This window comes from Acanthisitta chloris, unplaced genomic scaffold (assembly GCF_000695815.1).
Source record: "Acanthisitta chloris isolate BGI_N310 unplaced genomic scaffold, ASM69581v1 scaffold3437, whole genome shotgun sequence".
NCBI classification, from domain to species: Eukaryota; Metazoa; Chordata; class Aves; order Passeriformes; family Acanthisittidae; genus Acanthisitta; species Acanthisitta chloris.
In genome coordinates, this window is record NW_008680837.1 from 72421 (window position 1) to 82956 (window position 10536).

The window sequence follows — 10536 nt, forward strand, 5'->3', positions numbered from 1 at the left end:
CCTCAATTTTTATCTTTATTTTTGAACTGTGACTTTAAACCTAGATTAAAAAAAAAAGAACAAAACAATACTGAAACAGTGAAACTGTGACAATGATCTCCTTTAAACACAGTAGTGCCTTGCAGATGACACCATTTATTCCCCAAATAAATGGGTGTCAGGGGTTGCACCCCCTGTTTTTTTAAAGGAAAAACAGTTTTGGTGAAAGGACTTAAAATTTAACCTAGTGACAAATATTAGCACAAATGGTTAAACTGTTTAAAGAAAACTCTTTGAGGACTGAAAGGTGTAAATGCCTGATGCTGCTGATATTTAATAGCAGCTGCTGATTATTGAGAGTTAATTCTAACAATCAGCAGTGCTTTTTTTTTTTTTTTAAAGAGCCTAACTTTTGTACTCTGGTCAGAGCTGCTTGTACTGTATCAGCCTCCACACGATGGGGGATGTGGTGTCCTCACTCTTTGGAAGCTGAGGTGAGGATTGAGCTAAAGATTTAGTTTTGAACAGTTTTTAGCTACTGTATAACTAAAAAACCAACATAAAAAAAGCACCATTTCTAACCCACCGATGTTTGGATACAGCAAAAGTGCCATTACACTGTTCCTTTCTCTTTTACTGTGGTGTGAAAATTTGTGTCCAGGCATTTCTGATCTTGGGAAGAAGTGCTGAGAGTCCTCAAGGGGTTTCCATGCTTTGCTGACCTCCATGTTAGCAGCTTGTGGTGGTGTTTTTTTTAATTTCTCCTCACCAAGGATGAGTGTGATCAGAAGTTACTGAAGTTATAGAGAGAAAAATGTGATAAACTTAGGAGAGGAACATTTGCAACTGAATCTGCTCTGCAATCCAGGAGTATTTTATATTAAGCTGTGCAATTTGGAATTAATCCAGTTTGACACTTTGCAGTTAACACAGGATTGCAGGGAGGAGTTAAGTTGTGTAAGAGTTCCCTATTAAGTCGAGGTTTTTTTAATTATTATTATTTTTTAATTGAAACTTGTCTGAATTTGCACAGATTTAAGCTCTGGAATACTTTGGTATTCTTAAAAGGGAAAAAAATTGTGACTAGTATAGTGAATTGTAAACTGTGAGTTGGTAGAAACACGTGGTTGATCTAACCTTAGGTTGCTTAAAATGTACCTCAGAAAGCTCATGAGAAATTGCTTCATTTTTCACACAAGAGTCAGATCCTGATGTAACACTTCTCACTTTACAATGTGCCAAAATTCACTTTTATACTAGTTCTCAATGCTTTAATATTTGCAACTTTAAGTTAAAAACATGTTGTTTCCAAACACTACTGTAACTTCAGTTCAGCTGAATGGTGTGATTGAAGCTTTTTGCCTCTCCTATTTATTACACAACTTGATTCAGTAAATATAAAATTACCTTTCCATTTATTTTTGTATTGTTTTACATGTTTATACCTGCAGTTTGTGTGACTTTTACACCTGTAACTCAGATGTGATGGAGAGAACCAATAAACAGGATCCATCCACTGCCTGGCTTTGACTTCTTTAATAAACTCTGTGGTTCCTGAACTGCAAGTTTTAACCTTCGAGATATTGTCACTTAAAATTTGTTAGGTTTTTTTCAGCTGGCAGGAAGGTGAGTAGTTATATTCTAATTAAAATATAAAGATTTGAGGTTTTGTGGGTTTTTTAGCTGCTATTATTTAAGTTTAGACCTGCTTGTTTGGGCTTTTAAATGGGGAAAATGTAAAGCTAGTTGTAGGCTGAAGGATGTTGATGTGCTTTGTGCCTGCTGACTGTCCTTCAGCAGCTGTACCTGAGCGTAAGTTGATAGTTGCAGACATGCAGATGCAGGGGCTAAACCCTCCACCTTGTACTCCTCTCCTGCAAGTGAGGATGCAGCTTCCCCCCACATGGGGGGAAGGGGGGACACACCCTCCACTACACCAGGTTACTCCAAGCCCCATTCAGCCTGGCCTGGAACACTCCCAGGAATGGGGCAGCCACAGATGCTCTGGTCAACCTGTGCCAGTGCCTCACCACCCTCACAGGGAACAATTTCTTCATTATTATAATTACTATAGTCTAATCTGTTTTTTCTCAAATATCTAGATGTGTATCTCTACATCTGTTTGTAACAGCCCTTGAACTTGAGTATGAAGAACTCCATGAGCCATTTGTGATTTGAGAATTTCTAGTAACTACTCCAATACTGAAGTATTGGGATATTTTTCTAGAAGTGGAACATGTTTCCTCTCAGATTTACTGGAACATCCAGTGGTGGAGATCTCTGGCTTAACTATTATTCCTTCCATGAACAGACATTTTGCCCTGAATTCAGATGTTTACCTCCACAAACCCACAAATGTGATGTTCCTTATGTGTCCCTGTGGCACCAGGCACAGGTTTGCAAGATGTTTCATACAGTGGAGAGTTTAAATCTCTTGCTCTTGTGCTTCTGTTGCAGTACACAGAGAGGTACCAGCCCTGGGCTTGGCTACTGCTCCCCCTCCCCCGTGCTGCCTCTGACTCCTCCACATGACACAGATGTGCCTCTTGCCCCTGCATGGTAGTCCTGGGGTGCTCCATTCTACTGCATTATTTTTGCATGACAAAAAATAAGGGAAAACCATATTTATGCATCCCAAGAATACTCAGCTTCAGGCTTTCTGAAGTAGTGGGAAAATTGCTAAGCTTTGAATCACCTGCTGGGCCAGCAGTGCTTTACCATGGAGTCTCAAGCTTCATTCTGCTCCTGGTGGCCTCAATAAAACAGTGTTTAGGGGAAGTTCTTGTGTTGCAGGATCAGAGGAATTGAAGCTTTGAGCAGGAGAGTACACAAGGCGTGGTGGTTTTATCTGCTCCCATTTTAAACCCTTGGCCGTGCTCTGGGGGAACTGGCAGTGCTGCTCAGGGCTGGACCTCACCCACTGCAGTTTCCACTCACTGCTCACCCCATGTTGGTCCCTAATCTCCATCTCTTCTCCAGGCTGGAGCTGTTGAAGTGTCCATGTATTTTTAGCAGCCAAAACTTCAGAGGGAGAGTGTGTGATGTGGTTAAAATACTGTGAGCATTTAAAAGCTTGGCATTTCTCTGGTCTCTGTCCTGAGGAACAAACTATGAAGGTCAAAGGCCTCATCTCTGATTCAGCTCCTGTAAGGGAGGTCTGTCCTTTCTCACTGGTTTTAAGTGACTTATTCTTCATTCCCTCATACTCTGCTGACTGTGGAGGATAATCAAACTTTTCAGCTAATATGTATTTACTCTTCTTACACTGCCATTTAGCTTCAATGAGGGGTCCCATTCCTCCCCAAATCCTTGCTCCAGTCCCCTTAAATTGAGGACCTCTTTAACAGAATTGTTTAGGTTGGAAAAGACCTCCAAGATCACCAAGTCCAACCTGTGACCGATCACCACTATGTCAACTAGAGCAGAGCACTAAGTGCCACATCCAGTCACTTCTTGAACACCTCCAGGGATGGTGACTACACCACCTGCCTGGGAAGCTCTTTCCAATGCCTGACAGCCCCTTCTGTGAACAAATTCTTCCTGATGGCCAACCTCCCCTGGAGCAGTTTGGGTTTGGGTCTGTGTTCTCTCATCCTGTCACTAGTTGCCTGGGAGAAGAGACTGACCCCCACCTGGCTACAACCTCCTGTCAGGTAGTTGTAGAGAGTGATAATTCCTCCCCTTCCTTTTGGCTTTTTTTTCTGGACCCAAATAATTTCTTACTGCCCACAGGCATGGATGAAAGGCATGCATGGGATGTCCTAGGAGCTGGAGAAATCTATGTGAGGAAACACCTCAGGATGTTGTCTGGTTTGTCCCCATTAGCATTCAGAGTGTTCCCTACGAACTTGAGTTTCTCCTACAATAACTCCTTTTCTAGGCAAAGGAAATGTGGAAGATCATAGAGTCATAGAATGGTTTGGGTTGGAAGAGCCCTTAAAGATCATCCAGTTGCAATCCCCTGCCATGGGCAGGGACACCTTCGGCCAGACCAGGCTGCTCCAAGCCCCATCCCACACTTCCTGAAACACTTCCAGGGTTGGGGCAGCCACAGCTTCTCTGGGCAACATCTGCCAGTGCCTCACCACCCTCACAGGGAACAATTTCCTCCTAATATCCCATCTCACCCTGCCCTATGGCAGTGAGAACCCATTACTGGAGGACCTAGGGGTAGCACTGAAAACAAGAAAAGATGAAGATACTGGTAGAGAGATTTGTGCTCATGTCACTTAGAGAACTGATGAGGAAAAGCTGAATGTGAGGTGGGTGCAAAAGCCACTGAAAAATGCAAATAGGTTCTGGGATGTGAACAGCTGCTTTTTTCAGTGTGGTATGGTACAAGAAAGGCACATGTAGATCACTGGATTAACCTGTGCTTTTCTGGTCACTTGTGCTCAGATATTAAATACTCACAAACCAGAGATTTTGGAGCAGTGACTCAGGATAAGCACAGATTACATGCTGGGAGCAAATTCCCAAATGACCATTGGGAGCATTGTGCTCTCTTACTACTAGGAGTCAGTGAAGAGGAAAACCCTCAACTAGTCATAGACTCATGGAATCATTTAGGTTGGAAAAGACCCCTCAGGCCATTGAGTCAAACTGCCAAGGCCACCACTAACCATATCCCCAAGTGCCACATGCACATGGCTTTTGAACATTCCTAGGGATGGTGATTCCACCACTGCCCCAGGCAGTCTGTGCCAGGGCTGGGCAGCTCTTTCCATGAAGAAATGTCAAGTTTAAAATCATGTGAGAGGGAAGAGATAATGAGGAACTATATGAGTTTAATTTCCTAAGAGGGATGAGTCAGATTTTCCTAGAAAATCTGAACATGTCCCTTGTGTCAGTGTTTTTAGTCCTGTTTCTTGCTCTCAGCTCATTTTGGTGAGTCTGATCATACCTGGGAAGGTTTCAAGCTTGCTTTTCATAAGCTCCTCTGCCTTCCATGTTAATTAATCTGGAATTTCTTTGCCTACATGTCCGGTGCCTCCTTAGCTTCATAAATTTCCAGCCTAATTAAAGTAATGAATTCCCAACAGGAATTGCATGAAAATGGAGCACTTGTTAATTGAATAGCCCTGGGTTCAGCTCCCATTGTACACGTCCAACAAGGTGCTTGTGTGATCTCTCCTATTGAATTGGCTTAAAATAAACCTTCAGGGGAGTTTGATGTCTTGCTAGGAAAGAAAACACCCAGTGGGCAAGGCCTGGAGGATTTCAATAGCTTTGTTGCTTCAGGACAGACAAAAAAAAGGCATGGAAAGTAAAATGTGGGTGAGCCATTCATGGCTAGGAAATCAGCAGGCACACAATGCATTGTATAGATCACTGCAAAACCGCCCGACACGAGTGAAACAGGAAATCTCTAATAGTTAAAATTGAGCCTTGGGTTAACCCCACCAAAAATCTGCCATTTTTCTGTCTTATCAAAGTTAGTTCAATATTTGCTTTATATACATCCTGTTCCGGACTTTGATTCCTCTATACAGCTCACCTTCCTGCCTTCTGATATCTGATTTATTGCACAGTCCTTTCTCTCCCAAAGCTTCGCCTTTGCCTGCTTTAACTCTTTATCTTGTCAGCCTCACAGCTAGGCTTGGCCATGGTCTTTCCTTGCACCTCTGCTTGCTACATGAAGCTCCAGAGAATGAATAACTGAGGAGCTGGCAGAGAGAGAAGGCTGTAAGAGCTGCGAGGATGGGTCACAGGGGTTTCAGGAGAGAGATGTGGAATATCTAAGGTATTTGTGGGCATCAAACCAGGAGCTGGGTGAGTTGGTCCAAGTTGTCTCTGAATCGAAGGGTTGCAGACACACAGGATGTACTCAGTGTCCTGCTGCTGGAGCTTGTGAGCACAGGAAGGAAAGCAGGTCTTAGTCATGTGCCCACCCACCACATCAGTCTCCTCTTTCCTAAAATCTAGCATAGAATCATGCAATTGTGGAAGGGTTTGGGTTGGAAGGGACCTTAAAGACCATCTAGTTCCACACCCTGCCATGAGCAGGGACACCTCCCACTACACCAGGTTGCTCCAAGCCTCATCCAACCTGGCCTAGAACCCTCCTGGGGCTGGGGCAGCCACAGCTTCTCTGGGCAACCTGTGCCAATGCCTCATCACCCTCACAGCCAAGAATTTCTTCCCAATATCCCATATCTGGCAGTGAGAGGCCATTTCCCCTTGTCCTGTCGCTCCATGCCCTTGTCTAAAGTCCCTCCTCAGCTTTCTTGGAGCCCCTTTAGGCACTGGAAGGTGCTAGAAGGCCTCCCTGGAGCCTTCTCCAGGCTGTGGAGGCTTCGTGCACCATCCCAGCTCTGGCACTGGGCTGGGGGGTTCTGCCCTCCCAACGCTCTGAGGCTATTTGCAGCCCTCACCCTGTTGCGGGGAAACTGGGAGGAAGTCCTCTGCTTGAGGTCAGGAGGGATGTCACCAGCAGCCAGGGAAGGTCCCAGAGGCAGGTTTAATGCTGAAGACTGTTGAAAGATGTGTTTCCTGTGCAACAATAGGGAATTTCACTGTATTTCCCTGTGGAACCCCTTGAGATAAGGGCTGAAGTTCATCCTGTACCAGAAGACACATCCCGTCTCTCTTTGTTGGCATGAGGCACACAAAGAGAGAATTACAAATTGTGGTGCCTCTTACATGCCTTGTCCTGTCAGAGCTGACCTGCTCTGTTCAGTGTATTCTGTCCTGAATGGACCACTAGGATCATAGGACAAGAGGGAATGGCTTCAAACTCAAGGAGGGCAGGTTTAGATTAGGCATTAGGGATGAATTTTTCCCTGTGAGGGTGGTGAGACACTGGCACAGGTTGCCCAGAGAAGCTGTGCCTGCCCCATCCCTGGAAGTGTTCCAGGCCAGGTTGGATGGGGCTTGGAGCAACCTGGGCTTGTGGAAGGTGTCCCTGCCCATGGCAGGGGGTGGAACTGGATGATCTTTAAGGTCTTTTAAATCTAAGAGTCCATTCTGTCCCTCTGCCCAAGGACCTGCTCCCTGGTAGTGGGACGTGGTCACGACAGAGTGAGGTTGATAAGGGATTTCTCACAGCCAAGACCTGCACTTGCTTGGGTTGTGCTGCAGATTAAAATCGCTACTGCAAAGCAAATGAAACACCAATGTTTTAGGTTTGGTTTGGGAAGGGTGTCCCTTCCGCTGGCCACTGTTTGTTTGGTTAGGTGAGGTGGGCACAAGCTCTAATAATAGACTTTCATGGGAACATGATGGCTCACAGAGAGGTCAAAGCAAGGGAACAAACCAGCACCAGGCATGGGATGGGACACTGGATGGAACAAGGATGGGGTGGGCACGTAAAGAATTGTGGTGTGTTCCATCTACTGTCCCTGGGTGTGTGTCTATCTCTTACCCATCTTGCAGGCAGTGATGGGCATTGCTTTGGCCCTTGAGTTCTTTCAGCTTCTTCTCCTAGCTAAATAGCCATTAGGAGGCTTAAAGCAGTGTGGAGAGTGGGAGGAGAGGGGATGAACAGAGGCTGTGACTGCCCTATTCCTGGAAGTGTTCCAGGCCAGGTTGGATGGGGCTTGGAGCAAGCTGCTGTAGTGGAAGGTGTCCCTGCCCATGGCAGGGGATTGGAACTAGATGGTCTTTAAGGTCTCTTCCAACCCAAACCATTCCATGATTCTATGTAAACCCAATAGGGCTGCTTTGCTGGGTTGTAGGGGGAGGAAAAGTGTCAGGATTCACTGCTAGAAGCACTGAGGTGCACAGCATGGTGGAGGTGCCTTGGCAGTGACTTGTTGGGATGAACATAGCATCCCAAATCAGCAGTGAAGGGCAGAGCACATCTGCAGAAGGAAGAAGGGAAACCCAAAACGTTTCCAGCACAGGGTGTTGATATCTAGGGAGGGTTTATGACACTGGGAATCAAAGTGAACATCTTTTCATGTGACCATGGGGTTTCTTTCTTCACATTTCAGCCTGGCTCAAATGGCAAATTTCCTTCCTTACAATTAGAATGATAAAGTGACAGAACGGTTTGGGTTGAAAGGGACCTTAAAGACCATCTAGCTCCAACCCCCTGCCACAGGCAGGGACACTTTTCTAGTGGTTGGTTAGTGGCCCTTAGTGTTCATGTTGCTCCAAGCCCCATCCAGCCTGGCCTGAAACACTTCCAGTAATACATTCAACCATGACAATGTCCAGCACTCCCATGCCTCATGGCTGGAGACTTTGGGGAAAACAGGAATGACAGTTTCATGGACAACTGCACGTTCAGAAATTGTTACAAAACCTCTCAAATGTTCAGTTTGCATTGACAATATTGATTTGCTCCTCACCATCCTCTAAGTAGGATGGCAGTGTGTACTGCTGACTAGACAGCCATGGGAAAACTGCTGGGAGAAGACCATGAATCCTGGGAGCAGCGTCTGCATGACTGAGCCTTTGAAAACTGTCTGTAACGGTGCACAAATCCTGCTGGAAGTGTTGGATGGGCAGGACTACCCAACGCATAAAAGGGGTGAGAATAGCTCCATGGAGAGCAAGAGACCCTTGGCCATGGCAGACTGGCTGCAGACCGTCAGAAATGTTCAGTTACAACAAAAGGTTGACCCAGGGCAGGGAGAAAATACTTCCCTGGCCCACTGCAGCAGCTGCCTTCCCCCACAGCAGCCTGTGCCAAAGGAATCCTCAGGGCTGCTTTTTGCACACATTAAACTTGGATTGAAAAGGACTGTTGTTTCCCTCCCCTCACCAACTGCCAAGAGAGCTGCAGAGCGTGAGCTCAGTGCTGCCTGGGAACTGCTGCAGCAGGAGCTCCTGAAAAGTGAACCCCTCTGTGCATCCCACAGGGTCCAGCAAGTACAGGGCAGAGTTTAGCAGATCCTGGATGACGTTGTCCTTTCTTCTCCATCCACGACAGGGGACTGGGATTAGATGGTTTTAAGGTTCCTTCCAACCCAAACCATCCTGTGATTCCAAGGCAAAAGGGAAGCTCAGTAAAGATGAAGGATGCCCTCAGCTTTACCTGAGGAATGCATTCCTTAGTGGGTCAGAGCCATCCTTGCGGCTGTCAGCCCTTGAAGAGTTCACTGACACCTGTACAAGGCTAAAGCTCACAGAAAGTTGTTCTCAACCTGTCAGCCAGGGCATCACACCACAGGTTAATTTCTCTAACTTCATTGAACTGGCTTTTTTTTTCTCTGTCTTTTGTCTGTAGGTCAGAGCCTTTTAGTTAATTCCATATCATAAGCAGCCAGATTTCCTCTTGCTTTTCCAATGGAAGAAATGGGAGTTGGTGAACCCTGTTCAGAAAGAAAATCTGCTGCTGCTTGGGAAAAATGGTTGCTGATTCAAAGCACAGCCCTGGTGCTGAGTTGTTTGCACCTTTGCTTCACCACCAGCTCTTTGCTGCTGTATCACACCTGGTTTGCACCCTTGGGTTCTTCCTTCCTTCTCTGCTTCCCCCACCTGTGGTGCACATTGAGACACATCCTTCTTCCTGTGGAGGTGTCAGACAGTTGTGCCACACAGAGATGGCTTTGAACACTTCTTCTCTGTTAGAAATACACTCTCGGCCTCAATACTGTTGTAGTTGCCTCCTGTAGTAGGAAAGCAGGAATAAAAAAATCAAGATAATGAGGAAAAGATGTTGAGTGATTCTTCTCTCAGGCTCAGGAGGAAAAGCTCAGCTAAAGAAGACTCTGAGCACCAAAATCCTGTCTGATCCTGCTTTCTAGTTGGCCCTACAGATGATGTAAGGCAGGGGACAGCCTTGATTCAGTTTGATAAATCCAGGTCAAAGCACTTAAGAGGCCCCAGCATGTGTCTGAAGTTCATGTGGGGCTGCAGACCCCTGCGTGGAGCCCTACCCCCAGATGAGCAGAGTGTTGCAAGTCAAGGAGCAGAGGTTACTCTGTTCTCCTCCCAAGTGAAGATAAGAAAAAGCTGGAGAAAGAAAACCAAGTGCACAGCTATTTCCTTGCTTCTGTGTTGCTTCTGATGATGGCTATTTTGGGATCTAAGCTGTTTTGTTCCCATTATGAGATACCTGAAATGTTCAATTCAGAATGTCTTTGGGGAAGGCTTAGGGAGAAATAAAAAGAATAGATTCAGCACATTTCTAGTAGAGATACTGAAATAAAACCTGAACTCAGGGATTAATAAATAACATGTCCTGAAAACGGAACCCAAGCCTGGCTGCCCCATCGTGTGACACCACCTTGACCACAGGGGACCAAGTTCTTTAAGGAAAGGAGCATTTCTGGAGAAAAGAAAGCCCCTAACAATTTAATTAAATTTAATTAAATTAACAATTAAATTAAATTTAATTAAAATCCTTTCTGCTGTGCTCATAAAGTCCAGGTGAACAAAAGGTCTGGGTAGAGAAACTGGGAGTTCCCTCATGTCCTGTCAGCTCTTGGAAAGGGGAAACCAAACATATCCTTTGAGTTTGAGGATAGAAAGGCTCATCAGGGATAAAGAGCTTAAACAGAAGGTTTGTTTAGCACTGGCTCCCTTATTCCTGCTTGAGATCTGCAGCCTCTTCCCAAGAGCTTCAGGGGTGCTTGGTCCTTACTCAGCTGTGTGGTCAAGATCATG